This window comes from Myodes glareolus, chromosome 6 (genome assembly GCF_982192425.1).
Source record: "Myodes glareolus chromosome 6, mMyoGla1.1, whole genome shotgun sequence".
Lineage (NCBI taxonomy): Eukaryota > Metazoa > Chordata > Mammalia > Rodentia > Cricetidae > Myodes > Myodes glareolus.
In genome coordinates, this window is record NC_142031.1 from 51,816,992 (window position 1) to 51,840,848 (window position 23,857).

Here is a 23,857-nt window from a genome sequence, read left to right on the forward strand (position 1 = left end):
AGAGAGAGAGAGAGAGAAATCACATAAAATAAAAATACATCTAAAATATTTTTTTACAAAACCTCAGAGACAGTTTAAAATGATGTTTACTCTATGGGCATGGGACAGAGGTAGAGCTGAGGGAAAGACACTTGGGCAAACACTCCAGTTGTGGACACAGAGGGCTTGGCCATGGGGTCATGGCGCTGCACAGTCTTCATATACTGCTCACTGATGAGTGGCAGCATGGGGGTGAGTCGAAGGATGCTGAAGTCAGCTAGGCGAGAGATGCTGGCAGGCTGAAACGCAGAGACAGCAACAGCAGTGCGAGCCACAGCTCTCAGAAACGCTACAGACAGCGCTAACTGATGGCATTGGTGGGTGGAGCTTCAGCCCTCTGTCCTGAGCATCTAGTAGATGGCAACACTCAGAAGCAGTCAGGGAGAGACCATTAGGCCATCACTCTGAGCGTGTTTACACTGAGATACAGGTGGGGAATACAATTGTCAGGTAAGCAGTGGGGGGCATGGAAATGCTGCTTTTAGGGGAGACATCGGAGTGGACAAATGGAGCTGAAAACCATCGGCATAAAAACGGCTCCACAGAGTTACCGGAGCAGGTAGCAGCACCACACTCATGACTATGTTCACCCCTGTGACTAAGAGTCTGACAAAAAGAAACCCAAGGAAAGAAGAATCCATCAGGGTAGAGAATTCATGGCTAGAAACACAGAGTTTCTGACTCAGTGGTCAGCAAGCAGAGAGAAATTAATACTGCTGCTTCCCTTCCTTTTATTCTACCCATGCTTCATCCCATGCTATGATGCCATGTGATTGGCTGCCTATCTTTTCCCCATCGGTTAACCCTCGGAAGCACCCTTACAGATACATGTATGGTTTTCAAGTCTCTAGGTGATTTAAAACCCATGCAAGTTGACAGTGAAGATTAACCCTCACCAATATCTTAGCATGTACATAGAGGTACAGATACAATCCTGATTCAACAGTGCTCAACTTAAGATACAGGTTTGAATGGAGAGGAAGAGCTAGTGGGAGGTTTACAAAACAGCCATCTGGACACAAGACTGGGGCGTCAGAGGGTGGGAGACATCTCTAGAGTCTTCATTCCTCAGAGGACTCTGTAAAGTTCAGAGATGAGACTAGAAAAGCCACCATTGAGCGTGGGTGGAGATAGTAAAATCTCACGTGCCATCACTGAGAAAAGAGATGACTAATGGACCGGCAGACAAAGAAGGCAAGCAGCAGTGCCGAGGGAGAAGGGGAAATCCTCTATTTGGACATTTCTTGTGAATGCTTTGCTTGGAGCAGAATTGCAGTGATGAATAGCATTGATATTACCACAAGACTCTCTGTGAGTGATCTAAGGTCTTGGGCATTAATAGACGCGAAAAATATGTCAAGTGAATTTATAAATGAATACGAATGACCTTATAGTATAGTTCCCAAAGAGGAACTCAAAATTCTTCCCATAAGTCTTCATTTCTTCAAAATGGCATAGTAAAGAGTAAGTCAAAGGGCGCACTCTGTAGAGTCGTGAGCTGTAATGAACCAGTGGTAGAGATGAGATGTGTTGGCCAGGAAAGCTAGCCAGCAGGGAGGAACCACCACACACCCAGACTTTGCTTAACTCCCTAGTGTCCTGCAGCCCACAAGTGTCGGATTTTCAGCTCTGGGACCTTATGACCTAGTCCTGGTTGGCAACCAAAGGTAATAGCCTGTCGTGTTTGGGGACATCCTGGTCTAATGGCTTGTAGGAAAGTCTCTCATACCTGGTACTAGGGATTTGTTTACTTACCTTAGGCTTTGAGGAGGAGCAACATCTCCTCACAGAGGCGCCTCTACTAAATACATACACACACACATATATATATATTATATATTATATTATAGATTTAAAAAATAGCAGATCTCCAAGGAACTTTTTCATCCTTCCTTAAGATTTAGTTAACCCGCCCTCTCCCGTCCCCTCTCGTCTACCCCTGCTCCATCCCTAACTAACCTTGACACCCACAGCATTTCCCATCTCACACATTCTCTGCCTTGCCCTCTTCCTTCGTGCCTCTTCCCCTACATTCCTCACTCTTCATCAACAGCTTTCCAGCTCCCGGACCTTTATGGGCAGTCCAATTTAAACACGTTAGTATAAGAATGAGAAGCTAAGATCAACATCCGAGAGAGAACACGTGCGTTGATCTATAGGGTCCTGAGTGAGGTCCTCTCACCCCTCTTAGAGTAATAAGTAGAAACTCACAACCAAGTAGTAAAAGTGTTGAAAATAAACAGCTGTAGAGTTCTAGGTCATAAATGGGATGTTAATATTACCCCCTTCCAAGGGTCAAGGACCATTGAGGAAGAGGGATCAAAGGAATGTAAGAGCCAGTAGTTCGGGGAGGAGTGTTGTGGGGCAGTGACTTCTGTAGGTGACAGGGTAATTGCTCTCATGAGCCTACAGAAAACCTGTGCAAGACTGAGCTTCTCAGGATGTTCCCATCCTTGGGAAAGGGGCTGCTCCTCCCCAAAGGATGATGGGTAGTTAATGGGTATGGGAAGAGGGGGAGTCTCTTTTTTTCCCAGTGGTATAGCTACTGTTCCAGTAAAATAACCCCAAACTCATGCTTGTGAAGCAGTACCAATTAAACTCAGTGGGAGAGAGAGAGAGAGAGAGAGAGAGAGAGAGAGAGAGAGAGGTAAAAATGGTTAAAATTCAGCCTGCACATGTATCCAATTCTCAAAAAACAGAAGCAACATATAGAGAAATATTTTTTTAAAAAAAACAACAGCAAAATTAAAAAGATATTTTGAAAGAGTCATATGCCAGCATTAAACAGGAATTATTTCTGGGATGCAACATGGTTCAACATATGAAAAAGAATGTTAATATAACGAAGAAAAAAAACCTCTACACAACCATCCAAATCAATGAGGAAAAATACTTGATACAATTAAGCACATGCCCACGGTGAGAATGCCCAAGAAACTAGAAGTGGAAGGAAATTGTCTCAACTAATAAAGGTCACCGATGAAAAGTTCATGGCTACATCATACTCAATGAGCTTCAGATCCAGGCGAGGAAGCTAGCTACCTTTACCACTTCTAATGAACACAATGCTAAAAGTCCCAGTCCAGGGAGAGCAGGCAACTTAAAATTGAACCTTCTCCAAGTTAGAGAAGTCAAATGAGATATTTGTAGAGACAAGACTCTTAGGCAGAGAAAGGAACAAAAGGAACTCCTCAAACCTTTCTACAAACGAAAGACTGGGTTCAGTTCAGTAAAGCTGCATGATACAAAACCAAACACATTGAAGTAGAGCTTGGGGAGCTGGGGATTCAGTGAGAGCAGTGGATGCTCCTGCAGTGGACGAAGATTCCCAGAGACCGCATGGGAGCTCCTACATACCTGGAACATTAGCTCTAGGGGATCTGATACCCTCTCTCTTCAGCCTCCTCAGGTACCCACACACATGCTCTACAGTTACCCAGACACATATACATACACATTAAAATAGCTGAAATCTACTTTTTAAGTATTGTTTGACTACACACAAATAAAAACGGAAAAAAGTTATGAAAACAATCTCAAACCACAAATTTAAGACAAAGCCTCAGCCAAGCTCACACTGTAGCCCTGTGCACAACAGCTAAGTTGTGAAGCCACCCAGGTGTCCTACCCAGTGGGCACAAGGAAAATTTGGGATACATACAGCAGGGAGTTTTCTTCAGTCATAAAGAATGAAAAATCTGTCATTTGTAGGATGCGGCTGAAGATAATCACGTTATGCAAATTTACTCAGTCTCAGAAAGACAAAATATGATCTATTTTCTCTCATTTGTGTTTCCTAGATTTTATATAGATCCATAAAATCATGTATCTATGACATGAACTAGATTGGGAGCTGTCTAGGGGAACAAGGAGACTAAGGAGAGAGGGGAGAGAAAAAAATGCCAAGGGGAGGGTCATGTGGAAGAGTGGAATTAACACATAATAAATCCTTGTGTATGTGTATGAACATGTCTGTGTAAAACAAAGTAACACATGCAACGAATGTATACAATGACAATCTAAAACTTGAAAGAGATTCCATGTTTATGGAAAGGACTTAATACTTCCTAAAAGCCCAGGCTACCCTGAGCATCTTACAGATTTAAATGAGTTTATTATCAAAATCTCAATTATACTTTTTACAGAAGCACAAGAAGAATCCTAACCTTCTCTGTGTCCACAGAAAATTCAAAGTATCCAAAGCATTCTTGAGGAAGAAGAGCCAAAGTCAAAAGCGCCACAACTTCCAGTTCATGAATATGACAAAGCCACCACGGCTAAGCATTTGGACTGCGATGATTTTCACTCAATACTGCTTAAGCATCATTGTATTTACTTTATGTGTTGCCTGCCATCTACTTAGGTTTCTTTCCTGCCCCATGGCCTAAGATATAGTCAGATTTTGACAATGATATATGAAATCGTTATTCAGCCTCCTCCACTGCTGGTGATTTTTTTCCACGCTAAATTTTTCTGCTTAGGGTCTAACATCCCCACACTTCTCATAGCTCACCCTCCTGACATGAGTGCAGTGTCTCCTCTTGTCCCTCTATGGGCAGCTTTTTCTGTCACTTCCTCCTTGTGTGGATTTTGTCCACTTTCATGTACCAGATTCTCTTCAGAAAACCTGAAATCCTCGTCTGTGCACTGAGATGGCATGGCCCACCCCATGCTCCCGTCTGTGGCTCTGCTGGCTTCACCGTCCTGGTGACTCAGGAGACAGGTTGCAGTTGAGGAGAGCTTAAGTACTCTGTCCTCTGTCCTGGTCCAGGATGCTTTTACAATTTCTGGAGAGTGAGGAAGCCAACAAGGATTAATCCTTGCCTTTATCCTTTTACTTCTTATAAGAAAGAGTTGTAAGGATCCAAAGGATGCAGAAAAAGTGTTGATTTTATGTTCACCAGACAAAAAAAAAAAGACATCTTATAAGTCACACACTTAAAATGATCAGCATCTTAGGGTAAAATGTCCTTTATCTAATTTAATCTGCAGGATCAAAGTCAGTCCTTAAGATTTTTTCAAAAATCAAAACTTATAATTTTATCACAAAAGAATATGTAGCTATGTTATGAATTCCGCATGTGTGTGTGAACAAATATATGTTATTTACTTAACTGCATTTGTTAATATGACTGCCTATTGTCAGAAAACAGTTCAAGAATGGCATTATGCATGCCTGGAGGAAAACTACAGGAAAGGAAGACAAGAATCATGTGACCTCAGTTTCTCCAGAACATAGACTTGCTCTTGAAATGCCCGTGCTTTCCTGCTCCTCCCACATGCAGCGGAGAAGCACGAGCTTACTCTAGATCACCCAAGACAACTGGCTAGTGTTCTTTGTCTGCCACTTTGGAAAACCTCCCACAAAGTCAGGGGAGCTATGGAGAGGCATAGCCAGGACTCAGCTTTCACAAATGAAAAGGTCACAATGTTAAGGTGTGTGGGAGGCTCAGGTGAGAGCCAAAAGGTCAGCTATGGCACAGTTCCATCAATGGGTAACTTACAAAAATAATTGATTTAATTTTATTTTTTGTGCATTGGTGTAAGGGTGCCAGATCCCCTGGACCTGCAGTGGCAGATGGTGATGAGCTGCCATGTGGGTACTGTGAATTAACCTGGGTCCTCTGGAAGATCAGCTAGTGCTCTTAAACGTGGAGCCCTCAATCCAGCTCCCAGATATAGATAACTTACAGTGATAGGAATTATCTCATAGTTCTAGGGGCTGACCAAAAAGCCGAGGTCTAGGCTGAGGAGTCCCACCTTTGGATAAAGTATATGACACGGTCATCTACACATGTGCTGGTATGCTTGCAAGCTACCCTGGCATGCATGTGACTTAAGAACTATGGATTGAACATGTGTGGTCTCGGTAAAGTTGTACTCCCTCTTATGCCTGTGAGAAAAGGTCTTATCATTAAACTTCTAGAGGTGAATGACATCCTTGATCTCAGTGGACTTTGCATTACATTACATTTATATCTGCCTTTATAAATTATGTATTAACCTTTACATGAATATCTGCCTTTGGGGCCACCGGTACCACTTCCTCTGTGTGTCTGTCTCCTCTTCATAAAAGTTACCAGTCCAGTCGTGTTAGGACAGAAGTCTCCTTCCAGAATGGTTTCAATTTAACCCATTTAATCAGCAGCAGCCCTGTGTCTAAATCTGTTCATGTCCCAGGTACAGGAACTGAGGATTTCCAGGTGGAAAGGATATGGTTCAACATAAAACCAAGGACAACTGGATTCAGAGACCAGGAACCCCTGTATGCCCTCCTTCATACTCCTAGTCACTAGCTATATTTAAAAATAATGCTTGAAATCATTCTTTAGATCATTTATAAACTGGAACTCTCAGTCTCTGTCATCATGCCCAAATGAGCACTCTAAGTATTTACGGAGAATACAGCATTTACAATGCTGCACAGAATATGAGGTAGGCGTCCAGGTCAGTGGGCTCAGCACACAGTAGTCATGGTTATAATCTGCCTTCAGAAGGGTCGAGAGCGACATAAGTACTGCTGGGAAGCCTGTAACATGTGTGCATGAGGGGTGTGGATAATGCTCATTGCAGAAGTCTGATCCCGAAGATGGATCACAGTATGAGATACACAGCATGTTTGCCTTTCAGTAAACAATGGTCACGCTTACTAAAAACAAACAGAGAATTATTATTTTGATTTGATAAACAATAATCTGGGGAAAGTGAAAAAGTACGATGGCTAAAAAAAATATATATACACCCCTCAAAGAAGTCAGGAGTACCGACCACGGTAGGGGAGAAAGGAAAAGAGCCGCTCAGGGAAGCATCGCTGAGAGGAAAGAAGTGAGATTCCATGGTGTTAGCTATGAACACCAGAGTGCAAAGATCCCAAGTCACTGCAGGCTATTATTGCACAAAGAATTCAAAGGAAATAATTACCAGAAGCTGCTATTGTGGAAAGAACAGGAGAGCAAACGCCGGCAACGTCAAGGTACTGCCCAGAATCCCTCCCCCATGCAGCATCTTGCAAGGGCGACAGGAACTAATTACTGTCACTACCTCTCAGCTTTTAATCTTTACCCCTCACTTTGGAAAAGCAGCACCATATGAGGCTGAGTCTAAATGCAGCGAGACCAGTGGGTCCTGATCCCAAGTTTGAGGAGGCGTAAGCCTGTGTAGCTCCCTGCTACAGCCTATGCCACACCTACCAGGTGCGCCTACCAACCACAGTGCTGTCTCCGTCTCTGCCATCGAAGGAAGCCACTGTCTGGGAAGGCGGCAGACCAGCCTGTGCCTTCATCTGTCTCTGCATCCTGCACAGCACAGACTCCTTCAGGAGTGCCATATGATTCCGTTTATTTTTAGTCTTTCTCCTGGTCACCTTGCTTAAGGCCTCCCTTCCTCAACCAATAGGGAAAAAAAACTTGTCAAACAGAGGGAAAAACAGTCATTTTGAAGCATGCTAATTGGTTTCCAGACATACCCAGCTCCAGTGTCAGCCTTCTTTGAAATAAACACGAGAACTCAGGGTGTCAGTCATTTCTTTTCGTGTGTGTGCATGTGCGTGCGTGTGTGTGTGTGTGTGTGTGTGTGTGTGTGTGTGCAAGTATAGATGTATATTGTGCAAGTATAGATGTATATTGCATGCACGTGTGCTTATGGAGGTCAGAAGTCAAACCATCTACCTTGGTTTTTGAGACAGGGTCTCTCACTGCCTGAGCTCACCCAAAAGTTTAAGCTAGCTGTTCCGAAAGCTTGGGATCTGCCTTTATCTCCTTCCCCAGCACTTTGACAACAAGCACACACCAGCATGTCTGGCATCTTTAGGAGGGTTTAGGTGGTCATTTTTCTGGTGGTTGAATTTAAGTTCTGATGCTTACCAGGCAAACACTCTCTACTTCCCATCTTCATGATGTCACTTAAAGTGACCAAGGCTCACAGTCACACTTTAAGGTTGGAAAGCACTACTCCTTCTACAGGGCCCTGACCTCTGCTCTTTGAGGGTCCTCTAATGGCGTCACTGTCTCATGACTCAGAGCATGAAGCTCACACAGTGGCCAGGCATGCCGGATAAGCGTTAGCACTTTCTCAGGCATGTGTGAAGTTCAGATCTAGAAGGGGACCCAAAGCCTTCTGCCTACCCCATCACCGAGTAGATTTCAGGCTGCAATTAGCCTGTTCCCATCAATTCTTGCACCTCCTTCCATTCTTCTCCACCTCTGTCTTTAGGTGTCTTCATGTTGTTACAATAAAATACTCAGACAAAATCAACTTAAAGGGAGAAGGTTGTATTTGAGTTCACAATTCAAGACATAGTTCATCATGGTGGGGAGGTCCAGACAGCAGAAGCTGGAAGCAGCCAGTCACCTTGCACCCACATACAGGGAATGGGGGAATGAATGTTAACAGCCCTCAGCTCACTCTCTCCACTTTATGCAACCTACGATTATCTACAGAGGATGTGGTCTTGCCTGCAGTGAGGATGACTCTTCCCATACCAATCAATGTAATCAAACAATACCACCACTCACAAGTCCTTTGTCCAGAGTGATTCTAGATTCTAATTCTATCAAGTCGACATTCACACTAATGGTCGCAGCCATTTTCTGGTCCATGTACCCAGTCAGCACCTTGCGAATGGAGATTATTCCTTCATTCCTGGCCGCCCAAACCCGAACAAACGCATAGAAACTATATTAATTACAACACTGCTTGTCCTATTAGCTCAGGCTTCTTATTAACTCATGCTTACATCTTAAATTTACCCACTTCTATTATTTTATATTTTACATAAGGTTTGTTACCTCTTACTTCTTGGGCAGGCAGCTACATGGCGTCTTCCTGACTCTGTCTTCTTTTCTCCTCTATCTGCGCTTGGATTTCCTGCCTTGCTATATTTCACCCTGCCATAGGCCAAGGCGACTTCTTTACTAACCAATGGTAATAAAATTATTCACGGCATATAAAGGGGAATCCCACATCATGCCCTTCAATGAATTCCCACATGTCTGGACCATGCTGTGTTGGGTTGTTGAAATCAGGCAGTAGGTCTTGTTCTAGACCGTGGAAAGAAGAGTAACTAGCAACAATAAGGTGCCCAGTGTGGATAAGAGCCCTGAGGTCACTGGGAGGGGCCCTACCTGTAGATGGAAAGGGATGGGCTTCCAGAGGACTAGAGAGTCTGCAGGCACTATAATTGATTGTGGGCAGAGAGGCAAGAGAATGGGGCTGTTGGGAAATGAAAGAGCAAGGTGCCTGGAGATACCAACTAAGTCAGCAGGGTTGAAATGGTGTTAGAGAAGTTATCCGAGGTGGAAGCAGGTGTCAATTAAACAGCAGAATCCTGTCTTGTCTGCGCTCTTTGGAGGGGTCTATTGAGAAGCTGGCACAAGGACATGGGACCCAGAGGTCTTTCTTTGGTCACATGGCACACAGTGGAGCTGGGGTTCATTGCTGTCTCTCACCACTGTACCTTCTTCTTTATTTGTGGTCACCTTTGTGTGTATTTTAAAATATATTAATATATTGGGAGACTTTTGCTCATTACTTTTTAACGATAAGTTTTTAATGTCACTGAATTTTTGTTTAAGTGTGTAATTTGAATAATATGAACTTCTTGGCCATTTGTTAAGATTTATGGTAAATATGTATGCATGAGTTTTCTGCAGTGATTAGACAGAGTACAAATGGGATTTCTGTGGAAGCCTGGGGTCTGCCATGCTGTATGTGGCAGTTGTCTGTCTGTCCCATTCTTTCACATTAAATTGTCTCTTATGTCCCCTTGATGTGTGCTATGCTCTCCACACTCAGGGTCCAGTCATGGTCCCTGCAGCCACCAGACTCTCTTTCCGAACAAAGCTAATTTCTGAGCTGGGAATGGTGTCACACACTTATAATCCCAGCAAATGAGAGACATAAGCAGGCAACATAGCAAGCTACATACCAAGAGCTACCCTGTCTCAGAAAACATAAACAAAATAGTAACAGCAAACACCTCACTTCTGAAGCCATTAAACAAACAAACAAGCAAACAAATAGTTGGAATACATGTTCTTTCATTATTGAGTTAGATCAATGTCTTAGTCAGTGTTCTGTGGCTGTGAAGAGAAACCATGGCCATAGCAACTCTTATAAAAGAAAGTATTTAATTGGGTCTTGCTTACAGTTTCAGAGGTTTAGTACATTAGCATGGTGAGAAGTTCAGCAGCAACAGACAGACGTGGTGCTGGAAAAGGAGCTGACAGGTCTATATTCACATCTGCAGGGAGCAGGAAATGTGGCACACTGGACCTGGCCTGAGCTTTGGAAAAACCAAAGCCTACTCCCTGATGACCCAACTTTCGAATGTATGAGCCTACGGGAACCATTACTATTCAAACCACCACAATCAATGACCCACTGGATCAATATCAGATAAACTTTGCTAGTTGCATACATTTGTTTCTAGTTTGTCCATTCTACTTCTAAGAATACTATGATAAAAGCATGAAGTTTATGTCCTATTACCTTGTCTCATTATGTACATACTTAAATTTTTGATGTTGTAATGTTAAAAACATTTTAGTCAAATAATTGCCTGTTTTTATTTTTGACATTTTGTGCCATTTTCCTTTTAAAGTTTCTATCCTGTTTTCCATAATCACCCATAAAATGAATATATATATATATATATACACACACATATATATATATATGTGTGTGTGTGTGTGTGTGTGTGTGTGTGTGTGTGTGTAATTTTTCAAATTTATTCTTGGGCCCTTGACCATCATAAAACTTCTAAATGTTGTTTATATTTGTAGTGCTATTGATATATTATGGCTCATTGTTACTCTTTTTATTTTTCTCTCTCTTTACTCATTGGCTTTACTTACATAGATACATGTTTTATTTTAATTTGTGTGTGTGTGTGTGCATGTGTGTGAATGAAAACCCTAAAAGGGCCTCAGATCCTTTGTAGGTAGAGATACAGGTGGGTTTAAGCCAACCAATATCAGTACTGGGAAATAAACTCAGGTCCTCTGCAAAAACTGTATTTGCTCTTAACGATTGAGCCTCCTCTCTAGTCTCTGAGATTTATTTTTATATCAATTGTTTAACAGATACTCATAGTAAGAGGCTGCTAATGTGTCCCTGGCCTCCCTCTGCTTGTTCGCTTTTTCGGCTGCCCAGACTCCTGAAATAACCACACCAAAGCAGTATTAATTAAATCATTGTTTGGCCAATTACCTAAGCATATTGCTAGCTAGCTCTTACAGCTAGAATTAACGTATATCCATTATTTTATATATTACCATAAGGCTCATGGCCTACTGGCAAGGTTTCAATGTATCTGTCTCTGGTGGTAACTCCTTGACTTCTCCTTGACTCCATCTTGCTCCTCCCAGTATTCAGCCTAGTTTCCATGGCCAACTAAGTTCTACCTTGCTATAGGCCAAGCCAATTAGTTTCTTTATTTATTAACCAATAAAGCAACATAAAAGACAGAAGGACCTCCCACACCATCTCCCCTTTTCTGTTTAAACAAAAAGGAAGGCTTTAATATAGTAAAATTGTATATAACAAAACAGGTATCAAGCAAGAATTATAGTTACAATATTTATATCTACTTTATCTTTTATAAAAACTAAGGACAACTATAACTATCAATTCTTCAACTCCATCAAAGACTCCAGAAGGATATAATATTACCTAAATAAACAATAAGTTCATTGTAAGCAACTTCCAAAACTCTAGAATAGACAGAGACATCTCACTGATTGGACAGTCACCCAAAGTTCTTCTGTACTTTTGGGGCATCTATCTTCAGTCTACAGGCCCATAGTATCTGGTAAACTTTTTCATGAAGCAGGAAATTTCAAAGACAGTTCAGCCTATATTGGCAGTTTGTCAGTCACTTTCTTCTGTGTCCTGCAGAATGACTCTTCCTATTCTTTCATGAAGCAGGAACCCCGAAGTACCGTATCACCTTTGAATAAGTTTAGCAGTCATTTTTCTGTGGGTCCTGCATGTCCAGTTCATATAGTATACCATCAAGTAGTCCAGGCAAGAGCAGTTTCTTGCCCAAATGACTAACCAACTCCATAAGGAATCTCTTCAATGCTCATATTCCTCTTGAAGCAATTGGTGCTGCCAGGAGTAGATATGTCTCTCTATCATGAAAAGCCCTAAATTATAAAAACACTTTAAATGCCATACTATGTAGTCTTTGAACGATTTGAAAAACCCCTATCCATCTAAAATACATCTCTGAACATCTAGAAAATATAACCGACGTGACTAGAAGCTTGACTATTATAGATGACTCTCTATTTACCTATATTTCTTAGCTATACATTACATTTTAAATGAGCTGTACAATCACAATACCTCAATCAAGAGGAGAAATATATATATACACAGTATAACAAAATTGACTTTAAATTTTCATCAATAAACAAGATCCATTCCCATGAAAATCTCTATAGCATGTCCCCCTTTAAATGTAAAGAAACATTTATAAATAATATTGGAAAATATGAGAGTAGTTCTTCTCCAAACTGCTTCCTTCTTTTTGTTGGGTGAAATAATTATTGGGGGTGCTTATGGCAACCTTTCAGGGGATCTTGGTCCATCAAACCACATTAGTCTGGAAGGATTCCACAGGTTCTCATCCTCAGCAAAGTTCCAGCCATGTCTGTCTCTGGTGGCAGCTCCATGGCTTCTCACTGACTCTTCCTTTCTCCCAGCATTCAGTTTAGTTTCCCCAGCCTAGCTCTACTCTTTTTTCCTACCACAGGCCAAGACAATGGTATTCACAGCATATAGATGGGAATCTCACATCAGATACCTCATTCTCAAAGTTGTTATTTCCACTAGGTACAAGTTGCACATTTAGAGAAAGAAAATCCCAGTCCTTACTAGGACTTGAGGACCTTTTTAGACTGATCAGCTCTAGTGCCGTTTCCTCACTCTGTCCATGTCCACATTCCCACTTACTGATTCTTCCCGTGGATATTTTCAGGCTTTCAAATATATGTCTTCTCTTTTGAATCATGTATTATTTACAAAAAGAATGAAAATAGACATTATCTCACAGCATACACGTGTAAAATGGATCCAACAGGGATTCGACATTTCAATACAACATCTGAAAAGATTGACACTGGTCTTGACAGGAAGTTCTTATATATAACACAAAGACTCGGGCAGAAAAAGCTGAAATACACAAGTATAACACAACTCTAATTATTAAATAAAAACCCAGAGTCAGATATTAGAGGTGAAAGCTGAAAGATCAGAGAAGCAGAGCAGCCAGCCACTAGAATTCTGACCTCCCTGAATGCTCAGACTGAATGCTGTGAGCTCCTGTCTGCTCCTGCCTTATTTTTCTCTCAATACTCAGCCATATCACTCTTGTTTCCAACTCCCTAGTGCTGGAATTAAAGTGGGGTCCCAAGTGCTGGGATCAAAGGTGTGAGATGTTTCACTTATAGACTGGTTCAATCTCATGTAGCCCAGGGTGGCCTTGAACTCACAGAGATCTGTCTGCCTCTGCTTCCCGAGTGCTGGGATTAAAGGTGTATGCCACTACTCCTTGGCCTCTGTGGCTAATTAGTGGTTTAGCTCTGCACTCTGATCTTTAGTCAAGCTTTATTTGTTAGATCACAAACAAAATATCACAACACACAAGTGGGACAGAGACAAGATGGACAGCTTCTTCACAGCCCAGAGGACAACCGGCAGGGTGGACACAGAGGACAACCGGCAGGGTGGACACAGAGGACAACCATCGGCAGAGAGAGTGGACACAGAGGACAATTGTCAGAGTGGACACAGAGGACAATTGCCAGAGTGGACACCTTATGCACTGCCAGATGATCACAAACCACACATCTGAGAAAGACTCAACTTCAGAAACATAAGGGAACTTCACAACTCAAAAGCAACAGCACAAATGAATAATTTGATTTAAAAATGGCCCCTGTTCCTCAACAGACATTTATCAAATGAGGACACGGGTCAACACACATATGAAAGTGAGCTCAGAACCACTAATTATCTTGTCACGATGGTGCACACCTGCCGTGTAAGCACTCAGAGGCTGAGGTGGGAAGGTCATGAGTTTAAGTATATGCCTCAGATAAACAGCAAGATCGAAGCAAAAAGAAAGACAAAAAACATAAAGATACTTCCTGCTGGTGCTTTGAAAATATTTTTTCACCGTGTTCCCAAAACTCCTTTCCAACCTGGGTCAGAAAAAGACTTTTGTATAACCCTTCTGAAAAATATCTGTGTATCTTACATGTTCTCAAGTGGTAAAGTATTCAACATGACGGACGAGGCTCCCAGCAGTAAGATGTTTCAGAGCTAGCACGGTGGACAGTGGACACAAGAGCCCATCATGTTCATGGATAAAGGCATGGGGTGGATATCTAAAGCACTTGAGTATTCACGGTTCCTAAGGTCTGCAGCTGAAGGCATGGTCCAACCCTTCTTGCTAAGAGTAAGTAAGCACTCTACTGGCTCTTACTTGTAATGTGGACTACCAACCCTGTCCAACACCATCTCTTTGAATTTCCTGACACCACCCCCTGGTCTATTAGAATCAACACAGGACATGCTCCAGCCGGCATGGTCTGGTCCTGGTAAATATATCCAAAAACCAGCCAGAATGCTTTGGTGCTGGGGGAGCCAGAGTAAAGTATAAGCGGCTGAATTCTGAGGATGCTTGATAAAGAGGTCCTGATTAAAAATCTCACCTGAAAGGCAAGGTAAATGATTTGAAAAGAGTTGGAGATACAAGATTGAGACTCAGGAGATGAAATGGGATGAAATTCTTACCAGGATGCTTCTCAAAAACATGGACAGATCAGTGGCGGATGCTAAGTAAATACCGAAGACTAATCAGTGGATGGAGAGACTGAGTGACTCAGACGTGGTCCTGGGAGAAAGGATGTGTTACACAAGGCCAGAGAGATGGCCATGGTCCCCAGGAAAGTCTGTCACAGTCATTGTTTACCAAACAATGAGGATGCGTGGAAGTGAGGCCCCTGCTTCCCAAACGCCCTCTGGAATTGTTGTCCTCTACAGACCAGACAGAGCAAGGCGGAGGTGATTACAAAATCAGGCTCACTGAAGCCATGCAGATGTCAGAACTCTGCAAAAATAGAGGCCAGATGTCAGAGCGCAAAGATCAGAACCCAGGTGGATGCAATTATCATCAAGACTAGGCAGGCTGGAGTGGCAGCCAACAGGCCTGACCTTCAGTGTTATGGAAATGGGGGACACGATTCCCCAGGGGTGAGATAGACAGGAGTCTATCAAGCTGCTTCTCACCTGCACAGATCGTGGGAAGGAATCCAGGGTGCAGGATATGGGAGCTGAGAGCAATCGTCTCCTTGTGCAGCTTACAGACATGAGCCAAGTCAGATTCAAGAACCTACTGGTGGAGGAAGAGGTCATGTTCTCAAGAACAAGGGTCGAGAAGCACCACAGGAGGGAGACATGGCAGCAATTCCCCACATCCTCCAAAGGCAAGTGTGTCCATCATTTCCTTATGCCAATCTACCTAGAAAAAAAGGTCCCTGGGGTGGGGGAGATAACCCAACATTACTGGGCTGTTCAGCACCACCAAGATTTCTTAGTAATTGTCTCTCTTCTGTGAAGAGGTGCGGTAGAAGTCAGGCAACATAAAGACTACTGATTGATGGCCAGCTTGCAAAGGGGCTACTGGGTCTGAACACTCGCCAAATTACAGTTCTTTCAGGTCCTCTAATAAATACGTGGGAAGACATTGGGCAGTGAATGGATGCCCACCTCTATGTGGGTACGCAGTGTCAGAAGAAAGGAGCAAATGCAGACTCTACCTACCATACCTTGGCACCATAGCAAACAAACAGTGTTTCATCCCAGGATATCAGGAGTCCCTACTGGGCTCCCCCAGATGCTGTATCTGGTACTTGATCTTACTGTGTTTTTCAGTCTCTCTCCTGGAGTTAAAGAGGCATAAGAGCATTTGTGGAGTTAGTGACGAAACAGTAACCCAACCGCAAGCTCATTGATAAACAGGTCGTTCAGTCTAGAGAGATGGCTGGGTGGTTACAATCACTGGCTGCTTTCGGAGAGGATCTGAGCTTAATTCCCAGCACCCACATGGCAGCAGCTCAAACTATAACTTCATTTCTAGGGGATTTGATGCCATCTTCTGGCTACCACAGGTACTGCAAGCTCATGGTGCACAGACACACATGCAAGAAAACACATAAAGCATAAAATAAATGTAAAAATTAAGAAAAAGTAAAAAAGGCCTTTGGCAATGCCCTGTGGCATTACCTCCTTCAGGAAGTTTATTAGCATAGTATTCTGCTTCATTCTCCTATGACAAAACACCTGAGGCAGGAAACATGATAGACAGAAATGCATTTGTCCACAGTTCTGAGTTTTGAACTTGGGATCAGCATTTCGCAGGTGTCATTAGGTGGTGAGCAGAATGTCCTGAGAGAGAGAAGCTTTCTCATCCAGCCTAAGAAGACAGAACACACATTACCGAATCACCACTCACCTACCCAACCTCTAGAAACTGTCACAGCAACGGTAGAATTTCAGTGTGGTGTGGAGACTGGCATTTAAACCACAGTGGTAAGAAAGAATGTTTCCAAAGGGGGCGGACCATAGCAGTCATTTAAGTCGATCTTGAGCTACATTGTGCTTTCTGCCTTCTGTCAGGGTATGATGTGAAGAGACCTGGATTGTTGACATCATATCAACTCTCTACGGCACTGCTCACTGGGGTGGCAATGATGCAGTTGTCATCCATTTCCAGGACATCGTCTACCCAGTCTCTGCAAAGTCAGAGTCTGTTGCGTCTTATTACACACAGCACTCGGTAGAGTGCCATGCTTGGCAAATGCTTGCCCTGTACTTGAGAGTATCCCTGCTCTCCAGTCTGGATGGTCTAATCCTAGCCACACTTCCCATTTTGATTGTGTGAGTCTGTTAAGCATATAGTAAATTAACTTTGACTTCAAACAGCACACTACAATTCACCGATGAACTGTACATCACACCATCTTGGCCGTTCTACCCAGAAATACGAAGGGATTCTAGCTCGGAGAGGGCGCTAAGCAGGAAATGGAGCTGCTGGAGCTCTAGGCTGTCATGCACTCAAGACTTGAATCACCAGCTCCTTCGGAAGATACAGTCAAGAGATTAGCAATAAAGCTGGGAACTTGAAGCTCTCCTCCTGTGGGCTTCCGCTGCTGACACCACAGGCATGTCACAACAAAAAGATTGGAGTCTGGTGCAAGGCCATTTCTTGAGCAGCAGAGAATTATCGCCTGCAGAACAGCAATTCCTGCCTGGCAACTGGTAGAGACAGTGTATGGAGTCTCATGCTCCCCAATGAGCACAACCTGCTTCCTGTAAGATTCAAGAGACCTTGTGAACAGGATGGCCTTGTTCTGGTGGAGCAGTTTTCTTGGAATGACCGCCAGTGGAGACGGGGAGGACATGAAGCTGTGTGGGCAAGAGGCCTTGCCTCCCACATCTGTCAGAGCTTACAGTAGCTAGCAGAGGAAGAGGAAGAATAAGCACAGCGTGACGTGTGCGTGAGTGCCCGTGGGCTGTGGGGATGGGAAGAAATGGGTGCAGCTGTATCACAGGAGTCCATGGGAGTAGCCTTCTGGGGGTGACGAGGAGCCTGGCCCGCTCTGAATGATCCTCAACTTCACGTCATAGGCCTTGCTTTTCTTCTTAGTAAATGGAGACTCTCTGTGTCCCTGGGCACAGTGGGAATGACCTATGTTGTGTGATGTTTTATTCTTTTGGCTTTTGGGGGGGGCCACCACCCAGCTCCCAAATAAATCACACGTGGAGGCTTATTCTTATTTGGGAAAGCCTGGCCTTAGCTTGGCTCGTTTCTTGCCAGCTTTTCTTAAATTAGCACGACTACCTTTTTCCTCTGGATTTTTTCCCTTTCTTCTGTATATCTTACTTTCACTCTTACTCCTTGACTGGCTGGGTGAGGAGGTAGCTGGTCCCTGCCATGCTCCTCTCTTCTCTTGTTCCTCTTCTTCCCCATTCTTCCTGTTTATGACCTCTGCCTGCCAACCCTACCTGTCCTTGCTCCTGCCTTGCTATTGGTTGTTCGGCGCTTTATTAGCCCACCAGGTGTTTTAGGCAGGCAAAGATTCACAGCTTCACAGAGTTCAACAAATGCAGCAGAAACAAAAGCAGCACACCTTAAAGTCATATTCCCCAACAGATGTTTCAGGGGCCTGGAAAGAAAAAGATCGGAAAAGATAACTGACAGATGTGAGCAGTGGTTCAGGTTATGAGCTTCTTGTGTTACAGGATATACATCACAGTAATAGACACCAGAAAGGCGCCCTGAGAAAGAATCATGGACCACCATTGGGTGAAAAAAGAAACTGTCATTGTCCATGCTCCACACAACCTTCAGAAGATGCATGATGGGCAGGGTAATGAGACCACAGTGAGAAATGTACAGGCTTCCACAGCCAAGAGCAAGAGCCTCCATAAGCCCAAGTTAATCTAGCTGAGCACACTGCTGGCTTGTCCACTGTCCTCCAAACCCTGACTCTAAACCTCAATATGGCATCATCTTCTGATAGCAACGAGACACCAGACTGCCATTTAGCTGACTATCTTGGGTTCCTTTTGTTCTGTAAGGATATGTTCACCGCTGTCTGAATCACTATTACGAATACCCGATATGGTCAGCATATTCAGAGCAAAGGTTCACTTTGTCTCATAGTCTATTGATCCCAATTCACACCCTGGTGACCCCACTGCATTGGAGTCTATAATGAGGCATTGTGTCACGAAGAAGCATACACACAGAGCAAAACGGGTCACCTCAATGTCCTATTTGAGTTTACAAATACTAGAGCTGTGACCTTTCCCGTGGATGTCTTCCAGGACATTTTGATTGGACCTACATGGAAAGGCAAAGCTGTGGGTCGTGGTGCACACATCTAAGCAATGTAAGTGCATAATGATGAACTGCTTTTCAAAGTTGCCTGTATCTTACCAGCGTGGCTTGAGCGCTTTAGTTGTACTTCGGTACAGATGTGACATAGATTGTGGTTGTTGGGATGATGTGCGATAAACTCAAATACCAAAATTCATCAACACAGGACATGTACACATACCTGTTAAAAGCAGTCATTAATTAACGTGTTATTTTGTGCATCCTGTAAACACTTCTCGGCAGCACGGGCACCAGTCTCAGTGGGCTGAACCTCAGTGACACAGACACACTGTGGTCCCGATAATGTACAGGGTTTGCTTTCCTCAGGCTCTGCCCAGAATGAGATGGTGGGGCTGTCCTTATGTGCTGTGGGGTGACTTGATGTCCTCACCTGTCACCACAGGGGCCCCTTTCCACAGACTGAGTACAGCCAAGGGATCGCACTGCTCATAGGAGGTTACTGCGTGGCAAGTGGGCTCAGAGAGTGCGAATCAACGGCTGAATTTCATATTGTCTTGCACTATGAACATGAAAAGAAAAAGACAAGGAGCTGGAGGGAGGAGTCAATGGTTGATTGCTGCTTGCTGGTCTCCCCGAGTACCGGAGTTTCGGCCTCAGCACTGATATCAAGAGGAGGCTCATGACTGCCTATAACTCCTGGAGACTCAGTGCGCTCTTCAGGACACTATGGTGTCTTCACCCATGTGTCCAACGCCTCCCAACACAAAATTAAAAATTAAATATCGAAAAAGGATGGGTTTCTTGTACTTAAAAAGTGAGACAAATGCGATGTCCGCTGGTGAGACCTTTTAGATGAAGACGTGGAAAGGAATTCTGACTTGCCGTCTGGGAAAGAGTCCTGGTTAGGGCTGCGGCTAATTAAAAACAACCCCCAAACATACTTGGAATCAGGATAAATTATAAGAAACAATGATTTATCTTATACTTATACAAAAGTGCTTTCTTTTGCTTAATATATTAATAGAGAAGATCTCTGTGCTATGAGTTATAACCAACAAAATTATAGGAGAGTCTTGCTGTCAGTGTCAAATAATTAATGTAATTTCTTTTCATCGAGACTAAACTGGGAAACTATTGGCTCTGTTTCTTCTTCAAAAATCTAAGACGCCATATTTTCTTAAGGGCACATCTTTGGAGCATTGGGTTCAGGGGATTTTTTTTTTAAAAGCAGAATGTAGAGCAATGAACTTGTGAAAGGCTGGTTTGAACAAAGTTGAGCGATTCTTTTCTGTTTGTTTGTTTGTTTCCCTATTGTGGGCATAGCAGAACCTTTATAAAACCTGATACTTTGAAAAATCCATCAATAAGACATGAATTCAAGGATTTTAAAAGCTTCTCCTGGTGATAGAAACACCAGTCTTTGCTATGGACATATTTCAGGAAACAGTGGTGTATATTTTCTTTGATTTCTTTCTTTCTGTCTTCTCAAATTCACACTAGTTTTAATAGAAGCAGCAGAGTCTCAAAAAAATTATCCCAGACCAAGAGAAGCCGCTCTGAGCCTTGTTTTCCTTCACATGAAACTGACGAGGTTCATATGCCTGTTCCGTCTCAAAGTTCACAGTACAATCAAGTGGGTGGATCAAACAGTATCAGTTGTGTTAAAATCTTCAAAATGAAATTCAGAAGCAACCTGTACCACCATTGTGTCTGTGAATCAGCAAAGGATTCTGATGGAGTGTTTATCCCCAGATCCCCAGACCAGCCAGCCATACCTGCCTATTGTGCAATGTTTTACTCTTCTAGCTTTTGGGGGAAGTCACCGGTTCCCAAATAAACCTCACACAGAGGCTTATTCTTTGTTATGAATGCCCAGTCTTAGCTTGGCTTGTTTTTTTTTTTGCCAGCTTTTCTTAACTTAAATTATTCTAACTATCTTTTGCCTCTGGGCTTTTATCTTTCTCTATTTCTGTATACCTTCCTTGCTTCTTTCTCCATAGCTTGTTGTGTAGCTGGGTGGCTGGCCCCTGAGGTCCTCCTCTCCTTGTTCTCTCATTGTTCATTGTTCTCCTCCTCTCAGATTTCCCCTTCTCTTTATTCTCTCTGCCTGCCAGCCCTGCCTATCCTTGCTCCTGCCTTATTGTAGGCCGTTCAGCTTTTTATTAGGACCATCAGGTGTTTTAGACAGGCACAGTAATACACCTCACAGAGTTAAACACATGCAGCATAAACAAAAGTCTCACACCTGAAAATAATATTCCCCAACATTTGCCCTCTTAGTAAGTATTCATGGTGAACAAAGGAATACAGACAAGTCAACAGGAAACTGTAGGATTCCTAACAGCAGGAGGAAAACTGGAGAGAAGGCAGAGAGAGTAGGTGGGGTAAGTGGCTTTTACATGTCTCCTCAGGAAACACCAAATAGGATTTGATATCCTGTGAGTCTTAGAAAGTTGACAATAAAATCCAAGAAAAGGGCCAGGCAAACTCACATGTGCCAAGCCCAAGTGTTGTCAGGGTATTCAAACAGGACAAGGGCTGTCAGCATAAAAATATAATCAAAGGAAAAGTAAATGAAGCTCAGATTTAGAATCAAAACAAGGAAACATCAGTTTTCATAATGACTCTATTGATGATGTATTATTGACAATGTCCCAAACCAAGGAACTGAGATGAGGCAGAAAACCCATGTAAATCAACCTTTTTTATTCAAATCGTTTCCTTTTAGCTCACAGGATTTAAAGGACTGGTTGGCAAAGGTGAGTGAGTGACATGATCTCTGCTTAAAGATCCACTTGACACCAGCAGCGTCCACTAAATTAGCAGCATCACCATCATAACTACCAAAAACTCCACCACCGCCACATAACACAGTAACATCAACAACTAAACTCTTCATTAGAAACATCATCATCAACAAAATCAGTTTTAAGCATCTACGCCCTTGTCAACAGCCACCAACCACCATCGTCACTAGTGTGTCTTGTCAACACATCAATGACATCATCAATGATATAAGAATTAATATCATTCCCATATCACCATTATCCCTGCGATGGCTAATCTCTTTTTTGTATGCTATTTTCCTATTATAAATAACATGTTAGTGACCACATATATTGAATTATTTCTATATCCAATCACAGAATGACTATTCCAGACAAATACAAGAAGTTAAATAACATAATAACTCTGAGATATTCATTGATTTGAGAAACACACAAGGCTACCAGTCAGGGTAAAATCATTGAAACGGTTGTGCACAGAGATACAACTTAATCAACTTTTTCTTTGCTTTGTTTGTTTGTTTGTTGAGACAGGGTTTCTGTGAAGCCCTGGCTGTCCTGAAACTCAGTCTGTAAACCAGGCTGGCCTCGAACTTAGATTCACCTGCTTCTGCCTCCCAAGTGCTAAGATTAAAGTTATAAGCCATTATGTTCAGCTTCCATTAAATTGTTAATGTTAAAAAATAACTTAAAATATGGCAAAAGTACTTTGCTCATAAAAGGATAAAATTATCTAACATATTTTTCTACACTGAAATATGTGTCATGAAAAGAGTAGATGGAAACACTGCTTATAGATGTCTCGACAAAATACATTCTCTTATTTTAAATTCTCAAACAGAAGTTAATTTATCTTTAGTATAACAAAAGTAAGTATTTATTATGACTCACATAGGAAAATGCATTTTTTCAAAACTTCCCTTTTTCTTTTCCTTTATTCTTTTCTCATACAATACAGCCCCATAGCAGCCTCCCCTCCCCACTCCTCCCAGTCATGTCCCCTCCTCCACGCTACCATCCCCCCAGATCTTCTGCTCTTCTGTTTCTCTTCAGAAAAGAGGAGACCTCCCAAGGGTGTCAACTGAGCATGGCATAACAAGATGCAATAAGGCTAGGCACAAACCCTCATATCAAGGTTGGACAAGGCAACACAGTAGCTAGAAAAGGGTCCTAAGATCAGGCCAAAGAGTCAGATACACCCCCTTTCTCACTGCTAGGAGTCCCACAAAAACCCCAAGGTAAACTACCACAACATATATGTAGAGAATCTACCCCAAAGCTATGCAGACTCCATGATTGCTGTTTCAGTCTCTATAAGCTCCCATGAACGCTGCTTAGTTTGTTCTGTGGGCCATGTTCTCCTGGTATCCTTGACTCCTTTGGCTTCTATAATCCTTCCTCCTCTTTTCTAAGGGGTTTCCTGAACTTTACATGATGTTTGACTGTGGGTCTCTGAATCTGCTCCCATCAGTGGCCAAAGGAAATCTCTCTGAAGGCAACTGGGCTAGGTACCAATCTATGAGTACAGAAGAGAATCATTTACAATAATTTCATTCTTTTTTTTTCTGCCATTCATATTTTGTTCTACCCTAAGTCTCTGGGAAATCCAGCTTCTAGGTCATGGCCATCCAGACAGTGTCCCTCCCCTGGTGTGGCCTTCAATATTAGTTGGCTACTCCCACAAGCCCTGAGCCACCATTGATTCTGCACATCTTACTGGCAGAACAGGTTGTGCATTGAAGGTTTTGTGGCTATGTTGATGTTCCAGTCCCACCATTGGAAGACTTGCCTGGTTACGGAAGATCATTCCATTACTTGGAGTCCTTACTAGGTCACCTTCATAAGCTCCAGGAAGTTTACATGGCACCAGGTTTCCACATTGCCTCCCAAATGCCTTCCAACTCTAATCATTTTTCCAAGCTCTCTCCTTCTGTGCCCCAACTTGATCCCTCTTGTGCCCATCATCACCCAACCCCAATCTATCTGCAAAATATATTCTATTTTCCTTTCCTAGAGATATTCATATGTCCCCTCAAGTCCTCCTTGTTACCTAGTCTATCTGGGTCTGTGGATTATAGCATGTTTATCCTTTATTGATAACTAATATCCACTTTTAAAG